Genomic DNA, 14,566 nt, shown 5'->3' with positions numbered 1-14,566 from the left:
CAGCAACATCACAACCACTTGACACACAGTCAACAAATCTTTCAGACATGTGAAAGCTGAATGGCGATAGGGGGAAAGTTAGCTGCCACGAGCCTTCAAATTATGGCAGAGAAGATAGCAGGGACGTAGATCTGTGTGTGTGTGTGTGTGTGTGAGTGTGTGAGTGTGTTTGTGTTTGGGGAAGGGAGTTGACAGGTACAGCAGATGAATCTCTTATTAGATTCCTTTGTCTGCTCTTCGGGGACTATGACAATGGAAAAAAGAAATACGATAAATTCCCAAGCCAGAGGTTGTTTGATGTTGGTGCTATTATACTTTATATTTTCCAGGAGTCCTTTGTCTGGCTCTTTCAAGTCATCTTGTCATTATGCTTGTCATTCACACTGAAAACCTGATTGACAAAGGCCTCCCTGTGTTAAATGGGCTGCGAGGAGAGTGTCTGTTATCCATGATGGGGTTGAATCAATAGTCTGCTTTTATTGATCCCCCTTTTGCTTTAATGTTATTTGGCAAGCGCTCCTCAGGATGCCAGGCGCTGCTTCTTTTCTTTTTCAAGCTCAAATTAAGAGAGTCAATTCAATAACGAGGGGTCACATCTTCAAAGCCTAAATAGCTGTAGTCACCGCCGGTGCTGCTGACAGACAGACGTCGGGACCGTCTCAATCAACCGAAACACTTTGAAATTTAAAACAAGAGCCACTTTTTCTGCTACTCCTCCAGCAGGAGGATTTGCCTCCCCAGGTAGCTGATCTTGGCATTTGGGACTTCTGTAATGATAGCAGAGCCTGCATTTGCTTGTGCAACAAAAGGAACGCATTAAATATTCCAACTTGTAATTTGCGTGGAGAAAGGATGGGAGAAATGAAGGAGGCTAAATGAGCTTTTCCCTCCGGGGCTGCAGACTGTTATAGTCTCCTGAAATCTGGGTCTTTGTTGTCTGTGTGAGCTGTAATTGAAAAGTTCCAGCCCCTTGTTTCTCCCTCTTCCCTCCACATTCCTTTGGTTTCCTCTCGCTCTCTCTCTCTCTCTCTCTGTCTCTCTATCCTAGTTTCTTCATCTGACATCCCTAACTTCCCTTCCACCACCCCAACCAGCAGTCTCTTTCTTTCAGCCTCTTTGCTTCTTCTCTCTATTTAAATTCTCTGTCATCTCTCGTTTGACTCATTCTCCTCCCCTCCCTCTTCCCTCCCCGGCTGCCTGCTGAGCTTTAGGACGAATGTAGCCTATTTTGATCATTTGCGCCCCAACCATCCGCTGAATCAACCTGCTGAATCCAAGCAGATGAGGAAAAGGGCGGAGAAACTCAGAATTGTCCAGGAAGATGATGTGAAAGGGCTTGACATGGCACTGGTGTTAATATGCCTGAACACAAATGCCTCCAGCCCACTAACATGCAATGTGCCAAAGTAATCACAAGTCAGGAATGACATTATGAATCCCTCCCACATTTGGAAGTGAGGGGTTCAACTTCACCTTACTTGACATGAAGGCTTTGGCATAAAGCAGGATTGTGCGTCTGTGGATGCGAGCATGTGAAGCCTGGCATTATCTCTGTTGAAAGGACATAAAAATGACTAATTTTGCGCAAGAGCTCTGGCATCTCTCAGACAGTTCTGCACGCTTCTTTCTGTTTCAGCTGATAACACGCTGTAGCTTTCCCCCAAAGACAAATGTGTTTTACTGAGTAATTACTTCCTCTGCACCTTTTATTGTGAAAGAATGAATTGTAGTTGATGAGCACAGTGTAAAGCAGATCATGGCCGCACTGTGCTGTGTGCCCATTGTTCTTTGAAAGTCTCTCCAAAATGGAAAGGCGACGTAACTTGGCAGGTGGTGAATGTGAAAGTGCAAACAAAATGGAAGGGATGATGATGAGGTCTCGGCTTTGCTAATTCCATTTAACCCTGGAGTGAAGACAGCGATTGGACCAAACCTCTCAGTGTGAGTAATTGGACAGGCATTGGTGAAGAGATGTTTGGAAACGAAACAGCGAATGCTCCCACGCTTTTCATGAGAGCGTGAGGGGGCTGAGGCACATTAGCAGTCGTTTCAGCACATTAAACATGTTCTCGGTGCAGAGGTTTAATAAAATAAATGAATTTAGGTTTGATTAGTTTTTCTGTACCGCCTTTTGTTTCTCACTAAATCAGCGAGTGAGCAAAATATTGCGTCAGCTCTGCTATTCCTCTTACTGTAAGTTGGGAGGGTAAACAACAAAATGAAAAGTGTCTACGGATGTGAAAGAAAAATAGTGCTATTTTCCGACACGTCTGGGAGGTCTACCTGGTTGAGAGCTCTGCGGCTCTGTTGGTTATTCAGGTCAGGGAACACACATGTCCGAGGCTTTGTCAAATCTTTGGCTTCTGTGGCCCAGCTGCTATTTTTGTTTCTTCCCTGTACATGCCCTTTCATTCTTGAGTCACACTGGAGCATCGGGGGGCTGACCTAGAATACCGAACGCCTGTCACACAACAGGACACCAACATCTGTGCAGAGCAAAGGTAGCCTAACTAAACAGTGGCTCGGGAAATCCAACTGCTTTTCTATCCATTAAACAGCCTCATGATCGCAGCGCTGATAAATGCACTCCAAGGTGACTGGTGCCTTTGAATGACATGACGCATATATGCAAAAATGCACTTCATGGCCTTCCTGGGTAATTATTGAGTCCTAGAGTTCAATTTATTACTGATGAGGACAATGAAGTGGTGGCACGTTTCCTGAACTATTTCAGCATATGTTTCTCCTGCAGTGTGGTAAAAACCAAACAAACCTACTGTGAGTTGCATATGTAAATCAATTCACTTGAAAGGCAACATGTTAATTTACATATTCCACTGAATTCTTGTTAGTGTTGAATAAATTATGATTTTATATCCTTATTATTTCCCTTTATCACCTTTTTATTGTATTCCTTAATATGCTGGTTTATGGTTCTATTGAGATAATGAGAATAATCTTTATTTATAGAGCACTTCTTTAAACCCACATTACAAAGTGCTTCACATAAGACAGCAACTTCAAAACGAGTGGATCATAGGCTTACAATAAATACTGTTATTCATGCAGATGTAACCCTTTCTATTGTGAGAGCTTTAATTTACAATATTTATTTTTCAGAAGTACACTTATTGTATTTTCTCTCTTTTCCAAGAATTGAATTAAGTGACTGGCTGATTTCAGAGAGAAGATTGTGTCTATATAGTAAATAGCCAGCAGACCAGGGGCTGGAAACAGGGACACCGCTAACATAGCTCTGCAACAAGGGAACAAGATCGCCTGCCCGCCCCTCTAAAACTCACTAATTAACATGCTGTATCGTTTCTGTTTAACCTGTACAAAATCTGAAGTGTAAAAACTTTTTGTGGTGTTACTATGGTTATGTGCTTGATTGTTTCTTTGCTAGGCGCTATCACCTCTTGGAGTCCCTGTTACTGTGAGGTTGCGGCACATAACTTCGCCTAAAACTTGTTTTTACACTTCAGTTTTTGTATGTATTAAACAACAGAGCCAGAGCTTGTTAATGAACTTTAGAGGTGCTTATTGTACTTTTGGAAAGAGCCAGGCTAACTCTTTCCGTGTTTCCAGTCTTTAAGCTAAGCTAAGCTAAGCTAACGGCCTCCTGGCTGTAGCTCCATATTTCCCATACAGATATGAGAGTAGCATCAGTCTTTACAACAGACTCTCAGTAAGAAAGTGAATTTCCGAAAAATAAAACTATGCCTTTAATATCTTTTTATTGTCCAAATTTCTGTGTGTTGGTTCACATTTTAAATAATTTATACAGAGCCTGTTCTAATGTGACTGACAAACTTCAAGTTCAAATTAACTGATGAGCAACTCACAGTTAGTTAATATGCACTGAAATAAAGAATTTAATGCTATATAAGCATGATGTTGGGCAAGGAAAAAAAAGAAACTAAATTTCTTATATATAATTAATGTAAATTATGGTCTCTCCCTGGGATGTCCATTCGTCACCAGTTCAAGAGATAGCAGTAACTTTGAGTCACTCACAATGTGGTCGTCACTGGGTAGTTGCTTGGTAACTTAACTGCACTTAAAGACTAATGGAAAAAAGAATTTGTGAAGTGAACTTCATTTTCTAAAAAAAGAAAAGCACTTCATTGTTTCCTTGCACCAGGTAACAAGAGCGTATTTTTTATTGTGAAAGAGTTTAGAAGAAGTAAAAAGAACACAAAAGATCCTTGTGAGACACTTACTGTATCCTGCAGCGCTTTGAAAACCACCAGATCGAAAGAATAAATTAAAGCTGTTTTCTCATTAGAACTCGAGTCACCATGAGCTAAGACTCGTATTGAGGTAGATTATTTTATTGTTTCCTTTATAAAAAGATATTCAGCACTCGGGAATGTCGGTGTTTCGGGTTGCGAAGCAAAAATAACAGGACATATATTTCCTCTGAGGCTCAGATCATTCCTCTTTTACACCAGGGCACTGAAGGGATGCAGCAATTGATAATAATAATCAGTTAACACAAATTCAGCTCTTTTCAGTCTCAGTTTCTTTGGCTTCTGGGTCTGTCAAGATAAAAGGGTAGAAAAATTGTGCGTAATAATAGTAATTGTGCATGTCTTCTTTCAAAATCAGGTACAAAGGTCTGTCCTTCGCCGTGTCACCTCTCACTGCAGATACATTTACTTTAGGACCGTTTCTGCTGGTTTTAGCTGACAAAAGTGTGTTTTATATTTTTGAATAGACTTTTTTTCACCAGTCAGCCACTTCTTTTCATTAATTTCCATATGATATGAAACTCAAATTGTACATCACCTTGCACTTCTTTATAGACCCTTTGTTTGTTTTTCTATATAATGTATATAATCAGTGTCAGGTTGACTTTACGGTACACTAAATGTATTTAATGTTTTTTGTTTTTGCATGTTATTTACTGTAATTGAAAGAGTTTTCATAGTGTCTAATTGTAGACTGAAAGGTGCTGAAACAAGTTGTGAACACAACAATGACGGATATGTTGAACTTGTCAGTTCACAGCAGATACATAGCAACATTTGCATTCAGTCTGTGTCGTGTTTCTAACCACATGGCAGGTGTAAATCAAACATTTCCTTTCCTTTTAGCTCGGTGTTTGGTCTCTCCTGGGGGAAATATCTGGCTTTTTAGCTGCTTAATGCTCCACTACGTTCACTGGCTAGAATCTCACTTTGTTGTTTGATGCTGGGCAGGTAGTGTACTGTGGGGTCTTTAGAGCTTTTTTTCTGAAAACATATGTCTGCTGCATCTCAACACGATGGTATGAGAAAAGGTGAATGTGAATCAGAACAGTAAAGTTGCAGGATGGAAAACCAAAACAATTAGCTAAAAGATGCTATAAAGCTCCATAACTGGTCATAATACTTTGTGGGTTCATCATTACATCCAAAATTTTCTGTCATGTGAGTCATTGCTTTAAAAATGTTTACTATTTACTCCTATCTCAGGGGAGCCCAGTTAATGTTTACCTCTTCATGTATTTTTCATCCCACAGAGTGCTGTGTTGCCGGCGGCAGCCAGGGCCCGGGGGCATTATGTTATTGGGTTGCCGTCCGTCCGTCCCATTCTTGTGAATGTGATATCTCTGTAACGCCTTGAGAGAATTTCTTCAAATTTGGTACAAATGTTCACCCGGACTCAAGGATGAGCTGATTAGATTTTCGTGGTCAAAGGTAAAAGGTCAAAATCAAGGTCAAGGTCACAGTGACCTCACAAAACACAATTTTGGCCTTGTGAACGCAATATCTCGAGAACTCCTCGAGGGAATCCCTCCAATTTGGCATAAACATTCACTTGGACTCAAAGATGAACTGATTAGATTTTGTTTATTAAAGGTCAAAGGTCAGTGTGAGCGCACAAAGCACTTTTTAGCCATAACTCAAGACTTCCCACAGGAATTATGACAAAATTTGTTATCTTTCTATTTATATCCATATCTTATATGACTCTGAATAAACAGGGATGTTATCTGAAACTAGTTGTGCAAGTGATGCAACCGTCTTTTCTGTATATCCAATTATTATTGTAATAGTGGGAGAAGTTTCACTGGAAATTTGTACCAATTTTTTTTTTTTTGCAGAACTGAATGATTTAAGAATAGGGCTTATTAGTTATTTTGTAGGGCTTGAACAGACGATCCATACAACATTGCGAACACATTTTACAGATGACCTCTTAAAGTCCATCTGATTATATACCAGGAAGTTCAATTTGTAGAGACTCAAACCGAATTGAGATAAGTAATCCATTGCAGTAAACATTGTATGCTTTTTATCATGCAATATTGCAGTTGTGCGTGAGTGTGTAGCGCATTATCACATCAACAGTGACTTAACCTTGACAAAAACAAAAGCCCACACTGCGTGATGTTCTCTGTGATGAATTATCGATCTCAAGCAGGTTACAGGTCTCTGCAAGTTGATTTTTTTTTTTTGAAGTGAAAAGAATAGAACAAAGTGGCTTTCTGCGAGGAGGAAAAAAAAGCACAAATACTCCCTGAAAAGTAGTTAGTAAAGTGATTTGTAACCAAGTTAAAACATGTAAAAACACTGTTATAGTCCTTTAACATGCTTTCTGATACATAAGTTATGTAACTGTTTAGATAACTCCATTGTGGTGATGTTTTTTCTTTTTTACTTTGAGTCGTTTCAAATATCTTAGAAATGACTGAATTTATTTTCTCGGCTGCAGCTGTGAAACACTAATGAACTTGCACTTCCCATGCTGGGCTGCTCCATTGATCGACACAGTTGGCCTCAGAATCAGGGTTGAGCTCCCCAGGAGACACAAAGACAGCCACTGAGGATTATTTGATGGACTTTATTCAAGTCACCTTGGACATATGACAAAGAACAAAGTAATCATTTGATTATTATATAAGATGAATGATATATCCATCTGACAGCCCGGCGTTGCTCCTCATGCATCATAATTGCTCATAATGTATTTTTGTGAGCTTTAGCACAGAAAAAAGCTTTGCAGAGCTTGGGTGAATATGTAATGATTCCCCGGTCAGTGGCGCATTAACACGTGAAAAGAAAACATCATGAGCACTTTGCCAGGGTGGTGCCATTTGAATACATCACATCACATCTAATCCAAACAATTGCTAATATATCCATCCTCACTCTGGGCAAAGCTGTGTACACACTCAGAAACCTGTTGCACCGTTTCCAAATAAACCAGTTTGCTGGCTCTCCGGAGGACCTCCAAACTTTTTCCCAAACTGTACAGGTGGCAGTTTTCTGAAACGAAGCGTGACCTTCAGCTCTCATTAGATTAGGCTGTGTTACGAATTTGCTTGACATGGGAAATTCAGTTGCCAAAAAACTCTTCTGCAGGAGAGACCCACAAGCTCGTTACACCAAGCGAGTATATATAACGATGCGTTCTAGCTGCAGGGTCATGCTTCTCATGTGTGCTCTGGTCAGAAGACACAGATAAACCATCTTTCTCTTATAATGATGTCTGATGATGATGAATAATGAATGATGGATAACTTCCTCCTAGTGTCATATCAAGAGTGTGACATACATTTTTACCCACACTACTCACGCTTTTCTCCAGACCGGAATATCCCACCAGCTACTGAAATTTACTTGACTACTACTTGAGTTTCCATCAAATTGTAAAATTCATGGTCCCCAGAGGATGAAGGTTACTGACTCAAGTGATTCTCTGACTCTTCCAGTACCACCGTGAGGTTGATCTCTTTGGATTTTAATGAAATGTCCTAACAACAAGCCCCAGATGATGATTGCTAATGATTTAGTTGATGCTGAATTTTTTTTTCTAGCACCACTAGATCAAGATTTTCTTATCAAGTAAAACTGAATAGATTGGAGAAAATGTCGTTCAGTTATTCAAAGTCCCTAAAGGATGAAACTGAATAAATTTGATGCTTCCCTGAAGTTTCTGCTAGAACCACAATGACGTTGACCTTTCTGGTTTTTAGTCAAATGTCTTAACAACCATAACATTTGGAGTCGTTCATGTTCCCCTCAGGATGAACTGTAATAACTTTGGTGATCTCTAAACTTTTTTTTTTTTAATCAAGCACTAAGTTAGAATTTGCCCAAATACAACACATACAAATACATATAATTACTGTACATTCCCATCAGCCGCAGCTGTACTTTGTGCTTACTGCTAATTAGTGAATTCTGAAATACTAATTAACTAATGTGTTCAGCGATGAAATAAACCTAAAAGACAAAAAGTAACTTTTCGGTGGCCTGACACAGAAGAACTTTAAGGTTATATTGATCATCTGGCAGCTGCAGAGTGTCTTTGTGTTTTAATGTTTAATGTTTATAATGTAGCTCTGTCACCAGTAGTTACCTTCAGGCTTCAGCAAGTGGAGCACATGAATTTTGAGCTCCATTTTGGAACACCGTGCTCCTCTCCCCGAGTCATTTCAGACATGATCTGAGAAAAGTAGACATTGTGATTCCTTAATGCTAAATACTCCCATTTTTCAGGCCTCTCATAGTGGCAGTTGATATTAATTTGTGTGTTAGGTGAATGTGTGTAATTGCTAAGGACAGTCTGTATCTTAGTTTGGTTTACAGGATGGCGTTACTAAGCTTGCTAGACTTTTCTGCCTCTCCTCAGGGTAGAGATTCCTTCTGAATAAAATACCAATTGTAGCTGTTGTTGAAATGTGACAATAGTTTGATGTTTAAAAACTGGTATTTTGCTGTATTGAAAGGAACCAAAATGTCATTTTTATATGCATTTCCACAGTAGCATAAAGCAGATTTATTGATGTTTCGCTGCAGTTCAGACGTTTTAAATAGAGAGTGACTGTGAGAGAGCTGTTTACACTGAGATATTTATTTGCATTTGTATCGGTTTGTATTGTTATTTTGATATTCAAATCATTACAGACACGATCTGAGGATGTGTGTCGCTCCTCGTTTCAGGGCTTTTGAAAGATGAAAGATGCTTGAACGTTATAAACATCACACGGTACCTGCTTAGCATCAGCACGTTGACGCGGTCACCGTGAGTGTGTTGGCATGCTGACATTAGCATTTAGCTGTGTGAGAACATCCTCGCCGTCTCACTAGCATGGCTGCAGACTCTCAGTCCTGTTTGTATGTCACTCCGATAAAACATCTGTTTCGCCTCTACAACACAAAGTTCTCCTTCTCTCCTCAGAACAAAAAGTAGGACACATTTTCACCAGGAACAAGACGTCATGTAACATTTTATATTTGGCAGTGAGTTATGCCACAGTGAGCCACATTATTGATGGGAGGAATTGTTGGGTTTTGTGCTCAAAGACAGACATGACATTCACTCTGACCCTCTTGATGTCAGGATAATCTGCCCTGTCAGCTTTCATAAAGAAGCAAAGGACACTAAAAAGAGCCCTTTGACTAAAACTAAGCCTCTTACTTGAATTTTAAGTCTTTGCTCTTTTCATGTGCTCTTCTTCCCCCCATCCCCTGTCTCTGTGTATATCTGTCTGTCTACTTATCTGTTAATCTCTGCCCTGGCCTCTCACACCCAAACGTCTGAAACTTGTTTGAGGAGAAGGCAATTTTGTTGTAAACACACCTGCTTCACTTTCCACGGCTTAGTTTAAAGTCTGTAAGCATCTGAGCACAGATGCAATGTTTTCTTTTCACTCAGCGCTCCACTTGTCTGCAGCACACTGCTCATTATATGGAAATGTTTCCCTCTCTGTCCCTGTTACCTGTGTAGGAGCTGGTGGTCCTCATTAACCTCTTGTACCGCAGATGAATGTTTTTCATGACAACCCTTGCACACACGACACCCGTGCTTTCATGTACTAAGTTCTTGGAGCACTGGAGACAGCGGGTATGAGATTATGCTGTCCAGTGGATGAAGTGTGTCCAATCCCCCGCGAGAGAGAGAGAGAGAGAGAGGGAGAGGGAGAGAGAGAGAGAGAGGAGAGAGAGAGAGAGAAGAGAGAGAGAGAGAGAGAGAGAGAGAGAGAGAGAGAGAGAGAAGAGAGAGAGAGAGAGAGAGAGAGAGAGAGAGGAGAGAGAGAGAGAGAGAGAGAGAGAGAGAGAGAGAGAGGAGAGAGAGAGAGAGAGAGAGAGAGAGAGAAAGAAAGAGAAAGAGAAAGAGAGAGAGAAAGAGAGAGAGAGAGAGTTTTGTTTTGCTTGTGAGTATCATTTTGAGCTTTGGACTTTTATTGGAAGTGGGGTCATTTTGGCCGGTCCTTGCTTCACCCGATTCAGACGGTAGTCGAGGATTAGGATTTTGGATTAGGGATTAATTTTAAATTAGGGTTTTCTTAGGGTAAGAGTTCAAGGCAAGAATTGCATTTAACAACAGCTGCTGATGGAGATAGTTTACATGCGTCCATAGATATTCCCAATTTTATATGGGGGTTTAATTCTCATATAGAATAAACTGTTCTTTTGGAAACATGCCCGGAGTACTGCACTCTTAACATGCAGTTACTATGAGAGAAACCTGATGTTCTCTATCGTAGTAAATATAAATATCGACTACAGAATCAACCACATTTTTGAAATGAGCTGAAATTCTTTGCGATACATGAACTTGTGTGTGTCAGTAGCTGAGGTTGAGACGCAGAGGTCATGTCCTCAGTTATAGTTTAGTTGTCAAGTAAAATGTCTCAAATTCTACAAGAAGGATCGGCACAGATTCTGTGAAGTCATTCATGTCCCCTGAGGATGAATCTTTATAACTTATTATAACAGATAACAGATTATATACTGTGTATATATATATATATATATATATATATATATATATATGTGTGTGTGTGTGTATGTATAGGTATAGATCACATAGTGCGGAACATGGTAAACATTATACAGCATGTTTGCACTGTCATTTCTTAAAATTCATTGATCACTCGATCAGTTTAGTGTCGACTCCAACTGGATGTGCGAGTGACGTTTGCAGAACAGAATACCGTTAGCATCTCAGCAAGCATGCTAACGCTAACTGACCTGTGGCTCTGATGAGGTATAGCGTGATGCTAACTGCCAGTCATCTGTCATCACCTGCTCAACAGTTGGAATGAAGCTTTGTCTCTGCTGAGTTTGGGATAATCTTTCTTTAGTGTGATTGATTTTCATTGATGAAATGAAAGAAAAAGGACGATTAGCCTGTCTTCATTTTTAGTATTTGGAAAGTATTTTCATATTTCATCCTAATGGGTTACTGGACTTTACAGGCCATGGGAGAGGTAATTAAGTCTTACCCTGTATGTATGTATACTACTTGCTATAACAACACATACCTGGTAATTATACAACTACAACTTGTCATTGTACTGATTTTACTGATTTTAGTTGGTTGTTATTTCCTGGGGATTTCTTCACATTACTACATAATTATTAATAATAATTACACATTTTTCCTTTTTTGAGTCAAAATTGGTGGTTTCAGTTCTGTCACTGGAATTTTGGAAAGACTGTGGGCTGGGTTACAGTTGATGTTAAATATATCATTATGTCAACCGTAGGTTCTGTGCAATATAAAATCATCAACATAATCATAGAGTTGTTTTGTGTCAGACCCCTATCTGGCTCACAGGCCTCCGAGCTGCACGCTCTGTTTGTGTTAATGAGTCATGATAGTCCGACCAGCGGAGTCCGGGTCTGTATCAGCATGACTGTTTCCATTCTGCGGTGGCTACACTAAGAGTCGACGTACCAGTGTGAATTATGCTGCACAGTGATGAGAGTATTTAAAGCAGCTGGTGACACATTAGCATCAAGTGGTGTTCTCTGCTGCCACAGGAAGTTGAGGCTGTTAGTCACTATTTATCAGGAAGGAGAAACATCTTCTTCTGCTTCTATGTTGTTAATAACTGACCTGAGATCAATGACGTCCCAAGGGCATAAAGTAACACATCTTTGTACATCTGAAAGAGTGCAGTCACACAGAATTTTGATTCATTTACACTTTGAAATTAAAGCGTCCAGATTTAATGTCTACCACACCAAAGATCTCTTTGACTGCTAGTTGTCAGTTATCACTGCTAATGCTCATTAGACAGATGAGAGGCGTGGTCCAGAGGCAATGATGCTGTAGGTGTGAGGCTGCCGATGTGGCACTTGTGGAAATGTAATGAGAAGCCACGGATTAAGAGTCTCATTTGAAAACATAGAATGACACATTAGTGATATTTCTCTTGAATACTGGAATCTCGGTCGAATTGGTACAAAGCACTTAGGGTTTTTGAGAGACTAAGCACAGACTTTCAAATGAAAGCAGACTTTTTAATCATTGCAATAGCATATGACGACCTGTTTATAGTAACACCCTGATCAAAAGGATTCTAATTTTTACAGCTTTAATCATTAAGAGGAACAAACTTCATATTACAGTGTAGAATTTAAGTGAGGATATAAACAGAGGGGGATCAAAGTGGATTTTTGGTTCTTTGTTGTGAAGTGGGATTCTTTCATGAGCCCCTTGGGTTCTTAATATCACCTGCACAAGTTTCATTCTATTCCTCTCTATTCTGTTTTTCGCCACTGTATTTTAATTGTGTTTTTCCTCTAACTTTGCTCCTGTGCCATCAAATGAACTGAAGGTATTAACCTTGACAAAGCACTCTACAGCAGTGCTGACGTGACAGAACATCCCACACACCTGAAACCTGACAAAGTTCGGCAGCACTTTAAGGTGAACCATTTTCAACCTTTTGTTTAACATGGCACTCTTATAAGAGTAAGCACATTTCAAGGACCTTCCGCGGCGTGGAGCGCATAAAGCCGCAGACATTTTTCAGAGCGACTATCTCATTTCACGGTGAGTTTGTGGTGTGGTTTCTTTTTTTTCTGCTTCTCGGCTGTTGGAGTTCGGAGAGGTGGCAGAGACTCAGAGTGCAGGTCAGGAGGTGCAGACACCATCATCGATCCTTCTCAACTGGATCCCCAGCAGCTCCGAAGTGGGGACATCTGAGGGGAGCGTGTGTGTGTGTGTGTGTGTGTGTGTGTGTGTGTGTGTGTGTGTGTGTGTGTGTGTGTGTGTAGGTGGGTGCAGCCTCACTTGCAATGCCTCAAAATAGAGTGAAATTCCTGCTGGGGTGTCAGAACAAATATTAGTTCAGAGGGATGTGACACTCAGCAGCTCAGCACAGATTCTTACGTGTAGTAAGTACTGTGAGGCAGCAGTTTAACGTCAGAACAACAGGGCCCTGAAGCCAACATGAGTCCACTTATCACAGGACTTTGCAGTTTATCACACCTAATGACAGGATTTTTTTTTTATCTGCATATCTAAATTGGGAAATTTCAAGTGTGCGCTCATTACGGTTATCCTGCACGTCTCCGTCAACATATCTCTGTGTCTTGCCTCTAAGCACCATATCTGGTATAATAGAAAGCCATTTACTGATACCTCATTAGGACAAAGCCAAACAGCTAGTGTTAAAATACCAGCAGTGAAGCTCATCTGCATTCCAAATGTTCAATACAAATGGGAGTATGAAATGAGCAGCGGTGCAAGGCGTGAGTCCCCATGCTTCACTAAGCTAAATTAAAGAAATGTTTTGTGTATCCACACACACAATTACAAGCCCTGCATGCACACACACACACACACACACACACAATTACAAGCCCTACACACACACACACATACACACACAGAGAAAAACATAAGCTCACAGTTGCATTTTGTCTGCAGATTAAAAAGAAAAGCATCTAAAATATTTCTTATAGCTGCGCAAGAGTCACAATCAATATCAAAATTGGTGGAGCGTAAAACTATGAGAAAATAAAGAAGAATGCAATTCAGGGGAGGAAGGGTTTTCTCTTTCTGAAGGTTTTTATTTTTCAGCTCTATTGACAGCTTCAGCTTCGGTGTAGAAGGAATCTGCGTCTCACAGTATTGATCACAGTCGTTATCGTTTAGGCTTCATACCTTGTGAGTTCTCATCTAATGAATTATTTAGTCAGCTGACCAGAAGGTATGTGGAAGCAGCAGCAGCTTTGACAGCAGCCACTGACTGGTAGATAATGTTACACACTTTGTTATATCTCTTTATCAGTGGCGGTAAGGATCTAAGTTCATTAATCAAGTGCTGTACAATTTTGAGAGTCTTGTAATTTACTTGAGTAAGTCGCTCTTATGCTTCTTTATACTTTAACTCCACTACATTTATTTGACAGTTAGTTATTTTCAAATTAAGATTTGCATTAAATCATTTATGGTAAATTTATTGTCGAAGATTAATCTAGTATTTCCCAACTTTTTGGCATGTGACAAAAAAATAGTGTTCAATTGAGGTCTGTTGTTATGTCTCTGTTTTCTGTGAATTAGAGTGATCTAACCCTGAACCTAATTCTAAACCTAATTTAAGATTTCAATCCTGGTTGATGTAGCGACACCAGAGACGTTATAAGAGAGGACACAACTTAATAACTTAAAGAAACCTGAGTTGTTAGCCAAGGCATTTTAGCGTAGCAAAGCCACGACTACACTCTGTAGCACAGCAGAACTTTACTTGCAGCGTCAACAGCAGGGGTGAATAATCTTCAAAACATTTCAACATCAACAATGAAATTATAATTAAACAACACCAAATGTC

This window comes from Seriola aureovittata, chromosome 12 (genome assembly GCF_021018895.1).
Source record: "Seriola aureovittata isolate HTS-2021-v1 ecotype China chromosome 12, ASM2101889v1, whole genome shotgun sequence".
NCBI classification, from domain to species: domain Eukaryota; kingdom Metazoa; phylum Chordata; class Actinopteri; order Carangiformes; family Carangidae; genus Seriola; species Seriola aureovittata.
This window is presented reverse-complemented; position numbering follows the sequence as displayed.